The sequence below is a fragment of the Pezoporus wallicus genome, unplaced genomic scaffold (assembly GCF_028554395.1).
Source record: "Pezoporus wallicus isolate ANWC-B61680 ecotype Strahan unplaced genomic scaffold, APGP_CSIRO_Pwel_v1 contig_6275, whole genome shotgun sequence".
NCBI lineage: Eukaryota > Metazoa > Chordata > Aves > Psittaciformes > Psittacidae > Pezoporus > Pezoporus wallicus.
Genome location: NW_026636901.1, coordinates 1,090,034 through 1,113,061, shown reverse-complemented (window position 1 = coordinate 1,113,061; position 23,028 = coordinate 1,090,034). Strand labels below are relative to the sequence as shown.

General features: G+C 41.9%; 1 protein-coding gene and 1 non-coding gene across 2 annotated transcripts in view; both read right to left on the bottom strand.

Moving 5' to 3' along the window:
* Nucleotides 1–23,028, bottom strand: part of LOC130595450 (guanine nucleotide-binding protein subunit alpha-14-like) — a 77,770-nt gene that overhangs the window by 47,123 nt on the left and 7,619 nt on the right. The gene's annotated exons all lie outside the window — the stretch shown is intronic.
* On the bottom strand, nucleotides 16,315–16,391 carry LOC130595451 (small nucleolar RNA Z175). The gene has a single exon (XR_008971321.1). It is a non-coding gene; the product is annotated as a small nucleolar RNA Z175 (small nucleolar RNA).

Sequence of the window (23,028 nt, the reverse complement as noted above, 5' to 3'; positions counted from 1 at the left end):
TAAGGTGCTGCCAAATCTTAGATTTATGAGGGGGCATAATGGTGTTACCTGTATTGTAAGTAATTAAAAGACAGAGTGCATGTCATATAGTTGTTCTCCACCTGTATTACTCTGCACTGACCTGCAGTTAACTTTACATTCCCTTTCACTGCCAACTCTCAATACACTTCTGCAATTTAGTTTCAGTCATCCTTATAAAACTTGACTAACACTGAACAGAAAAATTTCTCCTGTAATTGCTCAATGCCTTTCCCACCATACTTTTAATTTTCTCTGTATTTCCAATTAGTTAGCACCAGTGTGATTCTTTCTTATCCAATGCAGCTTCTACAAGAGAGTCATGGACAGCCTTTTCTTGTTCTTCCCCAAATGAAGGATGATAACGAGCAAAAAACACCTGTTACAATTTCTTCTTAAAATCTTCACTGTAATTTTCCAGAAGTTCAACAATTAGCTCCATTCTGGCTGAGCTGTAGGATTTGCTTCACTTCTCCAATAAGAACCTACTGCTGGAAAGACAGAATCCTCATTAACAAACTTTCAGTAATATTCACTTAGTACCACCAGATGTCAAAAATATATGGGCACAAAGAGGGAAAAATTCCTCTGAACATTACAAATTCAGATACAGCAAAGCAGAAAAATACTGTGAGTGCCCACCTCATCATACTGTATCTCAGTACCACAGCAGACCATAGTTCGAATTTAATGAAAGATAATGCAACTGCAGGGCTCCAGCCCTTAACAGTAATAGCAACGAAACACAAAGTAACCTAGGAAAGTGTAATACATCATGCACTATTTGTGTACCATAGCCGTTTTCCCCAAGATTTATCACTGCCATCAATTCTTACTCTATAACTCTCTTTCCTATTTTGCATTGTCTATTGTGGACTTCCTTTCAAAGCTGTAGCTATCCCCTATTCAAGCATATGCTTTTCAACAGTCCTTCTCTAGGACATTGCTAGCACAGCTCTGCTCTCCAGGTAACAGCACCAATAGCACCCATCAGAAAAAGAGTGAAGCAACTTTTTAATCAAGCAATAAAAGATATTTAATACTTATACCTGTAAAAATAAGATTAATATAGCTGTTCTTTCAATAAATTTGCAGTATTTAATTTTTGCATTCTATTAATTTACTTGAGAGAGATGGAACATAGAGATATGCTGGAATACATTTGAGACATGTGAGACAAAGTACTTTACTTTTAGTAAAATGCTAACACTACATTATAAATTACAGCCCTCAGAAAGGCAATCCTGGGAGGTCAGCTTTCAGAAGTCAACACAAATACTACTCAAATACAATTCAGTTTGAAAACAAAACCCCGTCACTAACTTTTTTCACTGCCAGTGGAACCCTTACAGTTGAGAATAAAACACTCCGATTAAGCCATGTTGGATTGCTGGCCTGAGTTTTTACATAAATCAGAATAAACAGTCCTAGCACATTACATATTAAAGTGTATTTTACTCCTCAGTGGCATTTGTGGTAAGCACTTGCACAGAATACATTTAGTACATTTATCTTCAGGAAATTATCTGTTGAATCATTACTGCCAAAATATAGACTACATATTTTACTGACAAGGTCAAGAGACAGAATATTCTCAAAAGGTGACACATAACTATATTTGTTAAAGTCACAAATTTATCTTCCTTCTAGTCACTTCAAGCATTCATTTTTTCCCCTCTGCTTCCAATGTATGATTGCCACACAGGTGTTATCTACCCAAATCCTTTTTCTCAATTAAAAGAAATATTGGAATTTTTGAGAGGTAATTCAAAGAATAAAAAATTATCTTTGTTTTGGCCACTGTCTCTCTTGTCCTTAACTCCTCCTTTGCCAATGAGATTTATTTGCTAAGTCTAATATCACAAATCTTTATGGAGGAAAAGACAAGTTATTAAACAAACAAAATTCAAAACGTCAAACAAAAGAACCTTGCACTCTCATTCTCCTAAGGACTTTGTGTGTGCACCTTAATTACGTCAGTGAGCACACTCTGAATACAGCCACAATAAAACTAGGAGGTAATTGCTAAGGACAGAGCAAATCAGTTCTAACCAGTTCTAACTAGCCAGTTCTGCTAAGCCTACTACCGTTAAGGAACATTTGGCAGAGGTGATGAAGCCTACTGTAAAACCTGGATCCACACTTGAGCAGCTCAAATGACTGAAATATGGGTGGCTCTTCACCATTACCAACTCCGTAATGGCAATGACACCTACAGCAAAATATGTAAGGTACAGGGTTACAAAAGTAATGTTCAATGCCATGGGCCATCTACTGACCAGCATCTAGTCTTCAACCTCTCACCCAGTTATGAGGTACCAATGGAAAAGGCTCACTGGCAAAATCACATTTACCGCAATACCTGACTTACCACCTATGAAAAACTCAGTGGCCTCAATCGTCTGGTCTCAGGCTGGCACAACAGGCTGACTCTCTGACAGTCTTTATGGAAAAATGGCCATTTTAATTAACAAAATAGCTATTCACAGGCAGAAATAATTATAAAATTAAGATACCAACATCTAGTAATTAAATTGGGAGATTTGCTGCCTGCATTATAAACTGAGCTAATATTTTGTATTGCAGTTGTTAGGCTTATTCAACCAAAAGAAGGAAGCATCTTTCCATAACTTTAGGATTAACAGTTTGATATTCAGAACTAAATGCTGTTAGTGCGCAAGTGTCATAGCATCACAGAATGGTTTGGGTTGGAAGAGACCCTAAAGATCATCTAGTTTCAACCCCTCCGCCATGGGCAGGGACACCTTCCATTAGACCAGGTTGCTCCAAGCCCCATCTAACCTCCAGATGTGGACATAATGAAAAGGTCTTCTAAGTAAATAAACCTCACTTACAGAAAAATTATAAGGTTGGAGCAACAATTTTTTTTTTTAAACAACAGTGGCACAAAAATTAATGCAGAATGAAATTCTGTTCATTTCAAAGAGGAGATCTGGAGCAGAAGAAAGGAAATTTTTGAGGTTTATTAGAAAGGAAAACCTTTGGGAGTCATTCAGTAATCCTAGAGGACTACTCTGCCCATTTTGTAAACTACTTCCACAGTAGTTACCAAAGGTACCATATTAAATGCTGAAATCAGCTTCACAATGTAATGCTCCTAGTTACATGAAAGCAAAGCCACAACCATTTCCACTACTACAACGCAGGGACAAGACAGTGTTTTTAATGACCTGGCAAAAGTCAAAGCAGATTTCATTTTGGCAACACATACACAGTTAGTTCATTTTCTAATAGGACTATAACCCAAAAATAAAATGTTTTCACTTCTTTTGTTCATTTACCATTGAGCATTCCTGATATTTGTGCTAGGCAGTATTTTGAAGTATTATCTATTACTTTTTGCTAACCAGCAATACATCCCCCCTCCATAAATGTATAAACAAATCTGGGAGGAGGGAAGAGGGTGAGGGCGAGGAACAGATGCACAGGGACAGGGAAACAACAAAAAAAAAAACCAACCCCCAAAACCCAGCAGCTATTTCAGAAGCTCCATTCATATTCTGTGGGATTCAGAACCATATTCCACATCTGTTACCAGGAACACAGCCCTCATTCATTCTAAAATCCCTCATGTTACAACCACATTCTGGTAACTTTTCCCTTGCTGATGACAGGGAACATGATTAAGAGTAAGAGGTTTGCAGTTTCTGAAGTTAAATTAAGAGAGGGAGAGGCTCCAAACGTATTTAATAATCACCACAGAAGCTCTTTTAAGGAAAAAAAAACACAACAAAACTCCACACAAAACCCACTTTTTTTTTTTTTAAATGATTTATAAATCCATATGTGCTAATGCTACACATATAGCTGAATGTCTGCTTCGGCTCTGGCACCACATTTGACACCTAAATAACTCACTATTTTGATGTTTTTTCTGCTACTAAATATAAAAGTGGAAGGGACTATATGACTGCAAATAAGCTATTCAATTACAGGATTCTTGGAAAAGAAAAATACCAGCTTAAATACATAAATTTTTAGCAAAGAACAATTATATAAAGCGAAAGTTCCATAGCTTATTCTGGTCTTTTGTGCTATAAAAGTGCAGTATAAAGTTACTCTTCATTCCGTTATTTTAAGTCATTCCAAACACCTCCAAAGAAAGCACCAGAGCAAAAAACAGCACTGGAATCAAAACTCACAACCTCCAGTCTGATTCTCCAAGGCTTTGCATGTGGAATATGGCGCTTTGTGAAACAGTTTATACGCTTAACATGCAAAAGCTACCCTTCAGCCCCCGCAAAGTGTCCCTCAATAATCTGCTACTATTGAAACTAATGGAAGTATTTTTAAAATAATTTTATAAAAAAAAGTAGAAAAGGAGATCACAGACAATGCAAGCGCACATGTATCCTATGGAACTGACAGTAGCACCTGGACATGGTTTAAATAGGAAACCAAGGAACTTCTCAGGAGCAACATGCCTCCACAATTCTGTGATTATTCCTCCCCTGTGGGAAACACTCTCTAGGGAGCTCAGCACTGGTCCCAGCACTCCTGGTGTGGCCTCACCAATGCTGATTGCAGGGGAAGGATCACCTTCCTCAGCCTGCTGGCCACACTCCTCCTCATGCAGCCCAAGATGCCATCTGCCTTTGCTGCTGTATTGGCACATTGCTGGTTGTGTTCAGCTTGGTGTTGACCAGGACCCCCAGGGCCTTTCTGCAAAGCTGCCTTCCAGCCAGCCAGCCAACAGCAGCCACTGCCTGCAGCTGTTCCTCCCCAGGTGCAGGACTTTACACCTCCCTTTAATTGCATGAGGTTCCTGTCATCCCATTTCTCCAGCATCCTGAGGGTCTGGATGGCAGCACAACTCTCTGGTTTATCAGCCATTCCTCCCAGTTCGATGTCATCAGCAAAACTGAAGGTACATTCAGCCGCATCAGCCAGATCATTAATGAATATGTTAAACAGGACTGGACCCAGTACTAGTCCCTGGGATACGTTGTCAATTACTGGCCTCCAACTAGACTTTGTGCTGCTGATCACCACACTCCGGGCCTGGCGATTCAGTCAGTTTTCAGTGCACCTCACTGCCTGTTCATCCAGTCCATATTTCACCAGCTTCCTTCTGAGGATCTTATGGCAGACAGTGTCAAAAACCTTACAGAGTGTAGGCAGACAATATCCACTGCTTGCCCTTCATCTACCAAGCCAGTCATTTCATTGTAGAGGGTTATCACGTTGTTCAAGCATGACTTTACCTTGGTTGATTCTCTTGTCATTCATGTGCAAATGTTTTCCAGGATTAGGTGCTCCCTCACCTTCCCAGGAATTAAGGGTGGTTGACCATCCTATAGGTTTCTTGGTCCTTGTTCTTGAAGATGGGGGTCACATCTTCCAGTTCTCAGGCACTTCTCCCAGTCACCAGGACTGATCAAAGATTATTGAGAGTGGCCTCACAAAGATTAATGAGCATGGCTAGCTCCATCGGTACCCACCAGGGCCCATGAACTTATGTATGTGCAGTTTGCTTAATTCTACAACCTGATACTCCTCCCCCTAGGATGTCTTCCTTGCTCCACACTCTCTGTCTGGTCTCTGGGCCCATAGATTTCTGAGTACTTTTCTGATGTCTTTACTAGTAAAGACCGAGGCAACGAAAGCATTCAGTACCTCAACCATTTCCATGTCCTCCGTCACCAGGACATGGAAGGAACCCTTTTTCTCATGCACCAATGTTACTCAGTACTAAATCATTTAAGTCAGTTGAATGAATCCTCTGAAAAATACCATCATACAAAAGTTGTGTGCATAACTTACCTTAGTCCTTACAGATTTCTATAGGAATGAAGATTCCTAAACAGCAGAGCTCCTTTCCCTTAAGTAAGCCAGAATCATCTGTCTCTTTCCTTACTGAACTTTCAAACTCCATTAAGATACAAATTCACTGCTATAAAATGGCTATAAAACTTGAGACCTAGCTGTAGGTCTCAAGTAGCTGTAGCTAGGTCTCAAGTTTTAAACTTATGCCACTATTCAGGAATTACACTAGCAGATGGTGGGAAAAACATTACTTTGTTAATCAGAGATTATGAGATGTTATTCCTTTGAAGAAATCACAACAGTCTCACTCATAATTAACTGACACTGAATATTCCCCAAATAATGTACTTTTACTACAGAACAGAGGCCACTCACTTCAAACTCAAGTTGGTTACTTAAGGCCGTCTCACTAGGTGTACAAGCCATACCCAGAATTATAACCTAGATTTTGGTATATTCATTTATAATATAGAATGATGAGGTAAATTTATACTGTATTTGCACCAAAAATACACTACAGCTGAGGCAAAATTTCCCTACAGGTTAATTGCCAGTAACCCTACTTACTTATTGTGAGACAGCTAAGAAAGGCGATAACTGATCTATCCTTCTTGAGTCTTCCTCTGCATTGTAGTGTCCTGTTTCAGATTAACACCTTACTTTAAAATCTTACTGGTTTAGTTTGAGTACTTTTTCCAGATTAATCCATAAAACAGTGAAGACTGCACTTAGTGAACAGTAAAATGTCATTACTACGCAGCAGCAACAAGAGGCTGAAGCCTAGCTCAGTGTTACAAAATGGGATATAATCTATATATATGCACACATTGATTCAAAGCTCTTCCATCAGGAGCCACCAGAGTTGTTTCAGATGGCATTCATTTGCTCCAACAAGTGGTTTCAAGCTGACTGCAGCATACACACAAACTGAAGACAGACTTTCTGTAAAACTTCCTCAATTCTTACTGCCAAGTACTTTTACTGCTACAACTCCTGAGCACCTTGCAGGCGACTGACTTCAGCGAAGGCCAAGGCCACCTTACAACATTAATGTACTGAGTGTGGGATATGCTCATTTACAAATATCACATGCCGGGGGTGGGGTGGAACAAAACAAAAACCAAAACTTAAAAGTTGTATTTGAGAGTCTTGGGTCATTAGAAAAAGATAGCAAATTACCTCCCTATAAATGTACCCACTCTATGATCAAATCTAGAACTGCATTAAAATTCCCAGTGAACGCATTACTGGAAGCCAGTACACACACTAATTTCAAACTGTGATGGATCACAAAACATACTTAGGGATGAGATGCTCTTTCATAACAAACTCCAAGATGTGCATGTCCCTTCACAGCAACCTTGCCCTGTAAAAGGCCACATCCTGCCTTTGACATAGGTGGATCCTATTCACTTCAAAGTGAATTTAGTCTGTCTAGTGATGGACAGGATACAGACTAACATGTTTGTAAATATTTTAATGAAGTGGTAGTCTGAAATCTCATCTTTGACTGAGAAATGCTGTGATAAACAGGGCCAATATGAGAGTTTATTGTTTGCACAGCCCTCATACCAGACTATTACTGCAGATACTGGCAAATAAATGACAGGAAATTTCCACCGCAAACATGGTATAACTGATGTGACTATAGAGTGTCATAAAGAGTTGCAGAATGGGGCAAGTAATTATTAAAAATGTAACACACATTTGCTATGTTGGGTTTTTTTATAATTAACAATTAATGTTGAATATGAAGGTTCATTTATACCATATAAAATGCTGATACTGCAGTTAATTAACTTATCATATCATCACCAAATTCAAAGGTGACAGAATAGCAAAACTCCAAGAAATTCTTCTGGTTCTGAAGCTCATGTGGCAGAAATCTGAAAATAAGTGTGATACAAGAATCCACAGAGATTTTTTTCAGTATTAAGAAAGAAGCTTTGTATTAGCACCACACATCAAATGAAACCAAGCAGCTGAATAAACTACTACCAGCAAGGCTCTATCATACAATGTTGTGATTTAAAAGAGAAAGCATGTTCTCTAAATGTAAAGGAAAAAGAGAAGAAAGTACATAGTGTGCAGACTGACTGACAGGATGCTCTTTGCGAACCCACTTTCCCTCTCCTCTCTTCGCAGTCTCTCAGACCCACTTTCTCTCCATCCTCCCTCTATCCCTCCCCAGTTTCACCCTTCTCTCCTGCGTTCTCTCCTACCCCCTTCTAGTCCCCTCCACAGCCCTCTTCCTTCTTCCTCATTTTAGCTAGCACTTTTTGAAACACAGTCTTCCCTGGCAGTGCTCAAGGCCAGACAGGACAGGACCTTGGGCAACCTGGTCTAGTGGGAGGTCTCCCTGTCCATGCGAGTGGGGTTGGAACTAGATGATCTTAAAGTCCTTTCCAACCCTAACTATTCTATGCTTCTATGAAATGAATAAATAGTGAAGACCCAACAGATATTTCCATACTATATTCTTCCCACTTTTCATCTTTCTTTCTTTTTTTATGAGACTGTGTATCTTCTGGACCTCTAGGTTTCCAGCTACATTCCTGTGAAAAGCAGGCAACAGTATACAATTGAGTTCACTGGCTGTTTTCCCCTAAAATCAAATCCCCTTGAGGTATACATCGGACTTCCCCATCTTCCCGCATTACCCACCAAGTATATCCAGGTCCCTGAGCAAAAGCAATCCCACGAGTGGGTTTGCCTTTACCTGAAGCAGGAATAACCCAGACTGTCTTCCCCAGCAAATTCTTCATATGCACCACAGGAACTTTGTCCCCCTCTACAATATGTAAAAGTTCTGACTGGGCTGGGCCAGCCCTGTTGGCAGATCCTCTGGTGTTGACCAACCAGGTGGCCTTTGGTAAATGTGTATCCCAATGCTTGAAAGTTCCCCCACCCATCGCTCTCAGTGTAGTTTTTAACAGCCCATTGTACCGTTCGATTTTCCCAGAGGCTGGTGCATGGTAGGGGATGTGATATACCCACTCAATGCCATGCTCTTTGGCCCAAATATCTATAAGGTTATTCCGGAAATGAGTCCCATTGTCTGATTCAATTCTCTCTGGGGTGCCGTGTCGCCACAAAATCTGTTTCTCAAGGCCCAGGATAGTGTTCCGGGCAGTGGCATGGGGCACAGCGTATGTTTCCAGCCACCCGGTGGTTGCTTCCACCATGGTAAGCACATGGCGCTTGCCTTGGCGGGTTGGTGGCAGTGTGATATAGTCAATCTGCCAGGCCTCCCCATATTTATACTTCAACCATCGTCCTCCATACCAAAGAGGCTTTAACCGCTTGGCTTGTTTAATTGCAGCACATGTTTCACACTCATGAATAACCTGGGCAATAGTGTCCATTGTTAAGTCCACCCCTCGGTCACGGGCCCATCTATATGTTGCATCTCTGCCCTGATGGCCTGAAGTGTCATGGGCCCACCGGGCCAGAAATAATTCACCTTTATGTTGCCAATCTAAGTCCATCTGAGCCACTTCAATCTTAGCCGCTTTATCCACTTGTTGGTTGTTCTGGTGTTCCTCAGTGGCCCGACTCTTGGGTACATGGGCATCTACATGACGTACCTTCACCACCAGGTTCTGCACCCGGGCAGCAATATCTTTCCACAGTGCAGCAGCCCAGATGGGTTTACCTCTGCGTTGCCAGTTGTTCTGCTTCCATTGCTTCAACCACCCCCACAGGGCATTTGCCACCATCCATGAGTCAGTATAGAGATAAAGTACTGGCCACTTTTCTCGTTCAGCAATGTCCAGGGCCAGCTGGATGGCTTTCACCTCGGCAAATTGACTCGATTCACCCTCTCCTTCAGCAGTTTCTGCAACTTGTCGTCCAGGACTCCATACAGCTGCCTTCCATCTCCGATGCTTTCCCACAATACGGCAAGAGCCATCAGTAAACAAGGCATACTGCTTTTCACTTTCTGACAGTTTATTATATGGTGGGGCCTCTTCAGCACGCACCACCTCCTCCTCTGGTGACATTCCGAAATCTTTGCCCTCTGGCCAGTCCATGATGACTTCTAGAATGCCTGGACGACTGGGATTTCCTATTCGAGTTCGTTGTGTAATTAGTGCAGCCCATTTACTCCATGTAGCATCAGTTGCATGATGTGTAGAGGAGACCCTGCCTTTGAACATCCAGCCCAGCACGGGCAGCCGGGGTGCCAGGAGGAGCTGTGCTTCAGTGCCAATCACTTCCGAAGCAGCTCGAACCCCTTCATACGCTGCCAGTATCTCTTTCTCAGTTGGGGTATAGCTGGCCTCAGATCCTTTGTATCCCCGACTCCAAAAGCCGAGGGGTCGACCTCGAGTCTCCCCTGGAGCTTTCTGCCAGAGGCTCCAGGTAGGACCATTCTCCCCAGCTGCAGTGTACAGCACATTTTTTACATCTGGCCCGGTCCGGACTGGTCCAAGGGCTACTGCATGAACTATCTCGCGTTTAATTTGCTCAAAGGCTTGTTGCTGCTCAGGGCCCCATTTAAAATCATTCTTCTTCCGGGTCACATGATAGAGAGGGCTTACAATCGAACTGTAATTTGGGATGTGCATTCTCCAGAACCCCACTGCACCCAAGAAAGCTTGCGTTTCTTTCTTATTAGTTGGTGGAGACATTGCTGTTATCTTGTTGATCACATCTGTGGGGATCTGTCTACGTCCATCTTGCCATTTTATTCCCAAAAACTGAATCTCCTGTGCAGGTCCCTTGACCTTACTCCGTTTTATGGCAAAACCGGCTTTCAGCAGGATTTGGATTATTTTCCTCCCTTTCTCAAAGACTTCTTCCGCTGTATCGCCCCACACAATAATGTCATCAATGTATTGCAGGTGTTCTGGAGCTTGCCCCTGTTCCAGTGCAGTCTGGATCAGTCCATGGCAAATGGTAGGGCTGTGTTTCCACCCCTGGGGCAGTCGGTTCCAAGTGAACTGGACACCCCTCCAAGTAAAAGCAAACTGTGGCCTGCACTCTGCTGCCAAAGGAATGGAGAAAAATGCATTGGCAATATCAATCGTGGCATACCACTTGGCTGCCTTTGACTCTAGTTCATACTGAAGTTCTAGCATGTCCGGTACGGCAGCACTCAATGGTGGTGTGACTTCATTCAGGCCACGATAGTCTACTGTTAGTCTCCATTCTCCATTAGACTTTCGCACTGGCCATATGGGGCTATTGAAGGGTGAGCGGGTCCTGCTGATCACCCCCTGACTCTCCAGTCTACGGATCAGCTGATGGATGGGAATCAGGGAGTCTCGGTTGGTGCGATATTGCCGCCGGTGCACTGTTGTGGTCGCAATTGGCACTTGTTGTTCTTCAACTTTCAGCAACCCCACAGCAGAGGGATCTTCTGAGAGACCAGGCAAGGTGGACAGCTGCTCAATTTCCTCAGTCTCCAAAGCAGCAATACCAAAAGCCCACCGGTACCCTTTTGGGTCTTTGAAGTACCCTCTCTTGAGGTAGTCTATGCCGAGGATGCATGGAGCCTCTGGACCAGTCACAATAGGGTGCTTTTGCCACTCCCTCCCAGTCAGGCTGATTTCAGCCTCCAGCACAGTCAACTCTTGGGATCCTCCTGTTACTCCAGAAATATAGATGGGTTCCACCCCTTGACAGCTTGATGGCATCAGGGTACACTGTGCACCGGTATCTACTAGAGCCTTATACTTCTGTGGGACTGATGTGCCAGGCCATCTGATCCACACAGTCCAGTAAATCCGATTGTCCCCTACCTCCACCTGGCTGGAGGCAGGGCCCCTCTAATGGTCGTCACAGCATTGGACACTTAAGTCGTGTTGAAAGGGATTATTCTTCGTTATCACAGGAGCTGGAGTAAAATCAGCTCTTCCACTCCATCTGGGAAACTGCTCACCAGAGACTGAAGCCGTAGCTCTCATGGGACGATCAGTCTTGGCCCTTGCTCCCCTCTTCAGTTCACTCACCCGTTCCTCCAAAGCTGAAGTAGGTTTTCCATCCCACTTTGTCATGTCTTCTCCGTGATCCAGCAGGTAAAACCATAGGGTACCCCGTGGCGTATACCTTCTGTATCTCCTCTCTTGAATAATAGGACGTCTTTTGTTAATAGCTGAGACGTGTGTTGGTACACGTGAGGAGCTGGATAAATCAGATAGATCGTCCCTCAATTTGTCGAGGTCCTGGGACAGTTTTTTCACAGCTGAGATGATGGAAGGAGTGAGATTGTCTTCGAACTCTCGGAGTTTATGAACCATTTCATCCACTGTTAGTGGTACTATGTCATTCCAGGTCACTGTTGCCAATGAATGGGCATATGATGACGGTGCATTCCGTGTAAGTTTTCGCCACATGGGTCGTGTACATTCAACTTCATCTGGATCTATAGGTGTATCCCCGTTATTCGGCTTGATGTGATAGATCATCTCTACGATGGCCGATTCCCTCAGAGACTGGATGCCTTTGTCTATAGTAGTCCACTTGGCCGAACGACTCGTAACATCGTCCTTGTACGGAAACCTTTCTTTCACAGCTGCCAAGAGCCTCCTCCAAAGGCTGAGGGACTTTTTCTCTCTTGCAATTGCTTTGTCAATTCCCCCTTCTCTAGCAAGTGATCCCAGCTGCTTGGCTTCTGTACCTTCTAGTTCGTGACCATCGGCCCCATTGTCCCAGCATCGGAGTAACCAGGTGATGATGTGCTCCCCTGGTTGACGGGTAAAATCTTTTCGCATATTCCGCAGCTCGGTTGAGGTCCGAGGTCGAGAAGTTACCTCTTCTTCTTCTTCTTCGTCATGTGAGGATGACTCCTGATCAGATTCTGGACCGGGTGGTGAATTCATTGGTTCTTCATCTCGCTTCACCCTTTTTGCCTCCTTTTTGCTTGTTCTCTTGCGTACAGGGGCAACTGATATTGGTATGAATTGGTCCTCTGGTTTGGCTGCAGTGATTATCACTGTGGTTTGAGTAGCGACTGTACTTGTTGCTGGGGGTGGTGTAGCTACCGTGCTTGGAGCTGGGGTAACCGCGCTGTCTGTTGCAGTTGAAGTTTGAGCAGCTGCTGTACTTGCCACTGGGGTAGCTGCGCAGTTCATTGCAGCCAAAGTTTGAGTAGCGACTGTCGCTTTGCCCTCAAATCCGCCGATATTCTTTTCCTTTTGAAGGTGCTGGATAGTGTTGAACAAGGCCCTGTAAGCATAGGCCAAGCCCCAGCACGTTGCCGTGATTTGTCCATCTCTGGTATGGCCAGAATGACCACACACCTCATTTAAGTGTTTTACTAATTCTTCTGGATTTTGCAGTTGTTCGGTAGTGAAATTCCAAAATACTGGAGGGGCCCACTGACCTAGATACTTGCCCATACTATCCCACACACCCTGCCACTCATGGCTGTCCAGCCTCTGGGAAAATCTCTCGGTCCTCCTACATCGTCGTTTGACCCCAGACAAGACCCAAACCTGAATCTGCTTAACTCTTGAAATCAGTAGTGGGCAAAACACACTCTGTATGCGTGTTAGCATGGTGATTCCCATCACCATCAGCAAACAAGTCTCAACAGCATTAAAAGGCCATTCAAAAAATTCAAAACTCTCAAATGTAAATGGTCTGGGGGGACGACTAGGAGGGTAAAAGGATGTCTCCTTCACAGGTTGAGCACCTGAGAAGGAGAAAAAAGATGTGTAATTGCTAAGCACCTCCATCATATACCTCCCAAAGTATAAAGGTGGTGACCACACTGGGAACATAAACCAGATCAGTTTCATGATCAATGATTCTATTGTATTACAAGTCATTACCATAAAGTACAATGGGATAAAAACCTTAGCCCAAGCCCCACACTTGAAAAACACTAATACAGCCAATACCGGATGGACGTAAGATATGGTATACTGAAACTGTGAGATCAAGAGGAAAAACCTTGAGAGCCAATAAATCAGCATTGTGACGAGTGACTATCAATCCAGTCAGATCTGTTCTTATCTCAACCCCTCGTGCCCCACGTTGGGCGCCAAAAAGAACTGTCGTGGTTTAAACCCAGTCAGGTAACTTGTTCACTCACTCCCAGTGAGTGGTGCCGAGCTGACAACAATCAAGGTCCGTGTCCGTCTCCCCCCCCCCCCCCCCCCCCCCCCCCTGCACCGGGGCTCTCCCCTTCCCGCTCCCGGAGGAACGGGGAGGAGGATCGAGAGAGTGCAACTCCTACGGGTTGAGACAAGAACAGTCCAGCAACAAATCACCACCGCTACTATCAGCTAAAACAATGATAAGGAAAATAACAAGGGAAGAGAATACGATACCACCGGCCAAGAAAACGAGTTCCACCCGGAAGCCCCCACCCCGGGCATGTCCTTCCGGGTAACTCCCACAGTTACCCCCCCCCGGCAGAGCATGACGTGCTGTGGTTCACCAACGCTGCTCTCAAACTAGAATACACAGCACTGCACCAGCTAACACAAAGGCATGACTGCTACTGCTGAACCCAGGACAACATCTAAGAGGACAGACTTGCTATTCCTTTCTCTTCTGACAGGTGGATCTCTGCCTCCTCACAGTTGCACTTTGGCCAGCACCATCAAGCAACAGGTCTTTATAGTGTATTGTACTTTTTGTTTTTTGTTTTTTTTTTTCTACCAAAAAACCCACAAATGATCTGGGCTCCAGTACTCTTACTGTTCATGAAGAACTACATATTAAGAGTTCTGGCACACAATCTGAAGACAAGAAACCATCTTTCAAAGCTGAGCACTCACTCTTGTGCTGATTCCTCTTCCTTTGATTCCCTCCACCACAGCTGGGATTCTGGGCACTTCTTGCAAAGGACATTGTAACAACATCTCTCATGTAAGAATGGCATCTGTAAGAATGAAGCTGCCAATGTGCTAAGACACACTGGAATAGGTTCAATGTAAAAATGCTTCTAAAATGCAATAAACCTTCACAATAGGATGCTGGTGTTCAGAACTAAACTGGCCTTAGCTTCATCCTCTCAAACTAATCCTCCTGCACTCACTGAGCCAGGAGAATTCTGCCGTGACAGGCAATCCTCAAACCTTCAAAACTTGCTCTGCCACCCAGCTTCCTTCTGTTTAGCACCAGGGATCTCTCTGATCAAAAGTCTAAAGCATTTCTGCAAAGCAGGTTCAAATATACAGTCTAGAAAAATAAGTGGGCTTTTCTTTTCTCATTTCTGTATGTTTATGCATCTCCCTCTCTCTCCCAGAGACTAAATAAGAAAGTAAACAAAAAAAAACAACCACCCTATACAACTAAAACCAAGTCTCACCGCTTCTGTAAGAGGCAAAAAATACGGTGGGGGTGTGGAAACAGTCTGTTTTGAGCCCCAGAACAGAACTGGAAAAACCTCTCTCACTCTTTTCTGGATGGACCACAGCTGGTTTTAGTCACAGGAAAAACAAAACAAACAGAAAATCCCAAAACACTCTGCCTCAAATGCTGGCAGTGAAACTGTAGTAGAATAATCTCCAATTCAATGCAGAAAACCCAGTCAAACAGTGGAAAAAAAGCAGTAACCTAAGGAGATTATCAACCATGACCAGTAGTTTTTAGGTTTTATATATTCTTGATATTATTTTAAGAAATGCAAAACTATATGAATGAAAGAATCTAAATAATAAGTTACTGAATAGCTTGATGAAAATTCAAATGAAGATAAAGCTGCCATAGTTTATAATTAACAGTTTTACACAGGAAGAGTGAGACAAGCACGCAGAGAATAGGTAAGCCTGAGCAAACTGCATACAGTGGCAGAGCAACGCTCCTCCACTTTGCATTAGTCTTTTTAATTTCTAAATTATTCTTCATAATGAAAATATTACTGAATAATAAGAATCAAGACAAATAATATCAAGGAACTAATTTGAGGTACACATACTGAAGTTTCCGAGGTTTTCCCTCACCTTCTTTTTTTCCTCACAAACTCATGCAAGGACTGTTAATTTATGCTTTAAAGCTACTAGACAAAAATCATTCTGTTTCTTCTGTGATGAAGTATACTAGCTTCCAAATTTACTTTTACTAGTATTCCTGGAAAAGCTAAATCTGCTTGGTTTTTTTTGTCTACAATATTCACAGTAAATTGAATCTTCCCTGAAAAGTCAGCAAAGTCTCTCAACTTTAGCAAACTGAAGTTTACTCCTTTCAATCATTGTAACATTAACATAGACTACAAGAAAACATGTAACAGTCATACAGAGCTGTGTAATTTCCTAATCTTAATCCACCTCCTTCCCAGACACCGTTCTCTTTCTTCCCTTTCTTCAAGGAAGGAGGCTGGCCCAGGCAGCCTCCAATCTCTGTTACCATTGGTGCCGCATGTTCAATTTCCCTTAGCTGGCAATGAAGAAGTAGCTATGCACTAGTAAGCAAATCTCTGTGGGCTACAAGAGCTTCAGAGATAATCCAGGCTTCACATTCCATTACACTAAACTAGACTATGTATCCAGCAGAACAAATGCATGTTTAAGGAAGAACAAAAGGTATAATCTAATCTTTTCTTTGAACCAAATTTCCCAGGATTTCTTAATCCTTACAACAGATAATAATCAGATTTCATCATATAAATGCATTCTCTTCATTGAAATTTTAAGTATTGTATTTATTTTGAAAGCCCTAATGGAAAATCTGCTGCTGCTGCAGGATGTCCTGGATGATGCCAGTAACAGGTTATATTCTTGGTGTCATGTGTGTAAGAGTAAGTACTATACAAGCAGGAAAGAGAATTAAACACAAGAAAAAGCTTGTTTAAAACTGACAAAATTCACCAGACAACAAAAACTCCATGTTATTGTCTGCTACATTATGCTGTTAGTGGAAGAAACGGTTCCAGTGCACACACACTGTGCCAAAACAAGCTAGTTAAATAGGTGCCTCATTCCTGTGAGGTTACTTAGAAAGTGTCTGAATCAGATCTACACCTTACCAAAATTATATAGCATAGCAAGTGAAAGAATAGATGAATTAATTTAGGCTGGTGAAAATCCTCTTTCCTGGGTTTACTGTTTTCAGTAAGGCGATTAAAAAAAAAAAAAAAAAAAAAAAAAGGGGAAAAAAAATGTCTCTAAGGAACATGATTCTCCAACCTCTGTCTCTAGGTCCAAAATCTCTCCTATGAGAAAAAAATGTTTTCCCAGGCTCAGAGGACCACATCTCGGAATCTAAGGAACCAGGTCCCAGTACAGTACTGAACCAGATCATATCCATAACGGTATCACTTACTAGATGCAGTCAATTCCCAGCTAGTCTTCATTGAATAATGCCATACGGTCCTTCAATGAGACTCTATGAGCATGTAGGTATCAAAACCATAGCTTCTACAGTGGCTCTGACATTAGCCAAAGCCATCTGCCACTGCAGGTCCTTGACAATAACTCTGATTTCTCTAATAGGCCAGAACCACATGCTACTGCATGCCTGTCCAACCATCTGCATCCACTTATGAACTTGATATTATCCCTCACCATTGCATAGACTGGTTTAGATTTACATCCCAACAGGTACTTCCACAATGGCAAATTAAATCCCTAAATTAAAGTGATCACTGAATTACATAACACTTGCACACACCTAGTTAACATGTATCATCCTTCCTTCAGGCTTAAGCGTCCCTTATACCATTCTCCACAGCTGCTAATATCAAACACATAGTCATTCAATGTGTTTTAGGTTCAAATTTTTAAGTTGAGACTTAGACTTCGAACCTACAACCACTGCCAAACCTCAAAGAAGCCAGGATCTTGTACAGCGAAACTAAGAAACAGATTAAGAGTTTAATGCTAAGGAACTAAGCAGGAGCCAATCAGCTACCGGTACTGAATCCTTAGTAATTGTAACAGCTGAAAGACCTCAAAGACACTTGTATTATTATGTGAACAGTAAAACTAATACTGAGATAGAAGGCATAGTGCAAACTTACAACCTAGCCAAGAAATACAGGTATATTATAAAAGAGAACTGTTTTCCAGGACACTTGGGAAGATTCTCAGAAGACTGTAAGTATACAAAGTAACTATTACAAATTTCTCATAGGACTTCAAAAGATGTCTGTGTCCAGTAACATGCAAATACAGTAACTTGGAATACAGTAGTACACACCCATGTGAACTGGCAAAAACTAAACAGGATTTGGGGTCATGAGCTCAATGAAAACCATGATAACCTGAAAACAAAACCACCATTACTGACATATTGACATTTGAACTCAAAAGGGCAAAGCAAGAGAAAACCCACACTTTTCCTCCCACAAAAAAAGTAAAATAACTTGTAGCAAAAATCATCCTTTATACTGTGGCCCCCAGGGAATATAAGCATATATCAAGATGTTTATTATCGCTTTCCTGCAGCTGTTATAATAAACTTGGCACAGCTGGATGAATCTTACCAAATAGACAAAAAGGAGAATAAGTAAGTGTTCCCAAAATGCAAAGTTTTAATCCCCCTAAGTAAACGACTGTAACTCAGATCTAGAGGTTACGGTTTGCAGTGAAGAAAAATATAGCCTCCAGACCCACAGAGGCACTTGGGGTCATATATAACAAGTCCATACCTAACCTTTTCAATGTAATTTATAGATAGCACTTAAGAAACTACTACAAAACCATACTCCAGAGCCAGAAGTAACAGACAAACAGCCAAACAACAATATCAGAGACAAAATATATCTGGTAAAAATTACTTCTGCAGTCATTTCCCAGGGACACAGAAATGGTATCATGGGTGGCCCATCAAAAAAACAGCAGTCACAGGTAGTCAAGAAAAAAAACCTGGATCTGGAGAAGGCTGAGTTCTTAATGACTTCTTTACCTCAGTCTTCACTGGCAAAGGCTCTGACAGCACCACCCAAGTCTTGGAAGGCAGACGCAGGGACTGTGAGAATGAAGACCTGGGGCCCACTGTTGGAGAGGATCTCATTCAAGACCATCTTAAGAACCTGAACGTACACAAGTCCATGGGACCTGATGAAATCCATCCATGGTCCTGAAGGACCTGGCAAATGAAGCTGCTAAGCCATTGGCCATCATATTTGAAAAATCATGGCAGTCAGGTGAAGTTCCCGATGACTGGAAAAAGGAAAATATAACCCCTTTTTAAAAGAAGGGGAAAATGGATGACCCAGGGAATGACAGACCAGTCAGTCTCACCTCTGTGCCTGGCAAAATCGTGGAGCAGGTTCTCCTGGAAGGCATGCTAAGGCACATGAAAATCAACAAGGTGGTTGGTGACAGTCAGCATGGCTTCACTAAGGGGAAATCCTGCCTGACCAAATTGGTGGCCTTCTATGATGGGGCTACGGAACTGATGGACAGGGGTAGAGGAGTTGATGTCATCTACCTGGACTTGTGTAAAGCGTTCGACACTGTCCCACACGACATCCTTGTCTCTAAATTGGAGAGACATCAATTTGATGGATGGACCACTCGGTGGATAAAGAAGTGGCTGGATGGGTGCACACAAAGAGGTGTGGTCAATGGCTCAATGTCCAGCTGGAGACCAGTAACGAGTGGTGTCTCTGAGGGATCGGTGTTGGGACCGGTCTTGTTCAACATCTTCGTCACTGACATGGACAGTGGGATTGAGTGCGCCCTCAGCAAGTTTGTCGATGACACCAAGCTGTGTGGTTCGGTTGATACGCTGGAGGGAAGGAATGCCATCCAGAGGGACCTTGACACGCTTGTGAGGTGGGCTGATGCCAACCTCATGAAGTTTAACCATGACAAGTGCAAGGTCCTACACCTGGGTTGCAGCAATCCCAGGCACAGATACAGGTTGGGCAGAGAAGAGATTCAGAGCAGCCCTGCAGAGAAGGACTTGGGGGTGCTGGTCGATGAGAAACACGAGACAGCTTCAGTGTGCACTCACAGCTCAGACAGCCAACCGTATCCTGGGCTGCATCAAACGGAGCGTGACCAGCAGGTCGAAGGAGGTGATCCTGCCCCTCTACTCTGTTCTTGTGAGACCTCACTTGGAGTATTGTGTGCAGTTCTGGTGTCCTCAACATAAAAAGGACATGGAACTGTTGGAACAAGTCCAGAGAAGGGCCACGAGGATGATCAGGGGACTGGAGCACCTCCCGTATGAAGACAGGCTGAAAAAGGTTTGGGCTGTTCAGCCTGGAGAAGAGAAGGCTGCGTGGAGACCTCATAGCAGCCTTCCAGTATCTGAAGGGGGCCTGTAAGGATGCTGGGGAGGCACTCTTCATTAGGGACTGTAGTGACAGGACAAGGGGTAATGGCTTAAAACTTAAAACAGGGGAAGTTTAGACTGGATATAAGGAGGAAGTTCTTTCCTGTGAGGGTGGTGAGGCACTGGAATGATTTGCCCAGGGAAGTTGTGAATGCTCCATCCCTGGCAGTGTTCAAGGCCAGGTTGGAGAGAGCCTTGGGTGACATGGTTTAGTGTGAGGTGTCCCTGCCCATGGCAGGGGGGTTGGTACTAGATGATCTTAAGGTCCTTTCCAACCCTAAGTATTCTATGATTCTATAAAATTTGTTCTCAGAAATATCATTCCAATACTGAAATCTAAGGCAGAGGTTTTCTGTGGATTCTAAGTAACATGTGTTAGAATTACTTCATCTAATCAAAGAAGCCCTCAGAGTGGTTTCTGAGGATTTCTCAGTGATCTTTCTCACCTTTTGAACAATTCTTGTATTAAATATTTGTAATACATAAGCATTAAAAAAATATTTCCACACATCTCCCTAGACTGCACATGTGAACACAGGTTCACGAGTTTTACAAAACAAAAACTGATAAAATATGCACTTTATTCCAGCATACAGCCACACCATTACTCCTAGTAATGGTGAATTACTAAGTAAAACAGATAATAGTTAGGGATTGAACTCTAAGTCCAAAGTATATTCAGCTCAGTGAAGCCATTCAACTGCTTTAACACATGCTACATACACACTTTGACAAATCATGCAGTTAGGATAAAATTTATTTACTGATCTCCTTGAGAATGGCCCTAATGAAAACTGTCAAATGATCAAAACTACAGTCTGATTACAGCAAATTTAGTAGCAGAGAAATGCTGAGCTTCAAAATGCCCAGTAGCTCCTCCAGAAAACATTTAAAAAACAGACTCACACGACAGCATACTTTCCTCAGAAAGTGATAAAAGATAGAGTGCCCTAATCTGTTCAAAGCAGCCACATACTAGTTCTTTACGCTAGATCGCAATAGGATCAATACATCATCTCTGTATCTTATCTGGTTTCTTAGGTCATCATTCAGAAACATCTGAATTAAGGCTTGAAGAATGCCAGTGAAATACTGTACCACCATTACCTTGCCATTATCATGATGCTTCTATCAATCCAGAAATACTTGTTGCATTTAATGTGTGTCTCTCTACCTCAGATACAAGCTCTAAAGTGTGGAATACTTCACATACACGATTTGCAATAAAAAGACTGCAAGTACTAAGCAGGTTCCTCTGTTTTGTCTGCATTTCACAGGGTGCCAGCTGTTTCTCCACATAGCCAAATATAAAACACAAGTAACATGCAATCCCCAAAAAAGATCCTTTGTTTATTATTAACCTGAGATTTTCAAATGTCCAGGTATTAAAGACAATCAGCTGATCAGAACTGCAGAATTTAAAGCGTGAGGGATTAAAAATTAAACATTGTTACAGACTGCACTGATAAAATACAATAATAAAACTAAGACATAATACCGCAAAATAAAACAATCTCAAACTTAAAACTAAAATTTTCTACTCCTACAGATGATAGTACATCTCATTAAAAGAAATTCCTGATGCATTAAGTTTAAAAGTACTAAAAAGCATCAAGTGCAACAACAGACTATTTAATGTTACAATTAAAAACAACTTTGTAAGAAATTGGTGCCCTTCAAAACATATCCATTTAAAGATGCATTTTTTTAAAAAAAAGCACTCTGAAGTAAAAAAAATCTCTCATGTCACCTTAACACCTAAATTGCTGTAGATTAAGATGGCATTATATAGAAGACATATTCTTAAATCTGTCAGAACGGGTTTTAACTCACCTATTTTTGAGTTTCAGCATGTAAACAGTTTGAAAACAAGAACAGAAGTTTGAAATCTCTCTGTGTCATGCAGTAACAGAATGGTAAGGCGCTCTAGTCTAAAGGAACTACCGTCTTTTCCATGGGAAATTATGATCAATTTAATTTCAGGGACAGACTGCCAGTGCTCAAGTCAGTTCATAATTCTAAGCAAGACATTCTCTCCCTATCTTCTTTCTCTTGGCAATAAGAACATCCTATAAACCTAATTATACAGAAAGTGTAGTTTTCAACTGAGAATCCTGTATGCGCAGAGACCTGAATAAATCTTATCAAAGATTCCAATTTTTCTCATAACTACAGGCTTGGCCTGATAAAATTGCAGGTTCATCAGAACTAGAGTAAAATGGATTTGAAAGAAATGAATCACAGAATCATAGAATCATTAGAATCTTGAGTTTTATTTAAAATACAGTCACCACTACTATGCAGAAGAGACCATGTTCAGACAGCAAAGCCTACTAACTGCAGCCACCAAAAAAAAAATAAAAATGCAGCAATTAATTTTCAAGCAAAGATTGTTTTCCTATTTACAGTTCAAAATGCTATCTAGAGAAAGTTAATCATCCCTGTGTTATTATATATCATGAGTCTATTAGCTATGAATGTTAGAAGAAATGTACAAAGTAGTGATTATTCAATCAACTGGAAAAAGATTTGGTTTCAAAAGGACATTTGAGAAAACAGAAGCAAATCACGGCTAATGAAGCTGGCCTTTACGTCTTGTTTTTTGTTTAAAAGCACGTATATTTAATTTGCACTGAGTTAAAGAAGCATCAAATTTAATTTTCCTACAACAAAACTGAAAAGAAACAAGATATTAAGCACATTAACAAATTTTGTTCCTTTTTCCTCTTTTTTTGGACAAAACCCCATGCCTTGAAACACAAATATTGCTGTGCTAAGCAATTATCCATAGATTGGAAATGAGTACATAATTATCTTTTTTTCACACTGCTTTTGATACTTGCTTTAAGTGCATATGTTTTAACTGGAAAATGTTCCTTCTCTGTGCTGTCTTCAACTCATGCATCAGTGAAGAATTTGCAGGCAGAAGTGACTGAAAAAATAATTTCAAAGTTTCCTGTGCTGCAACCGTAACTCTGGGTTAATTATACAGCAGCGGAAAGTGGAATGTCCAAGAAACTGTAATACCATTCTATGCTT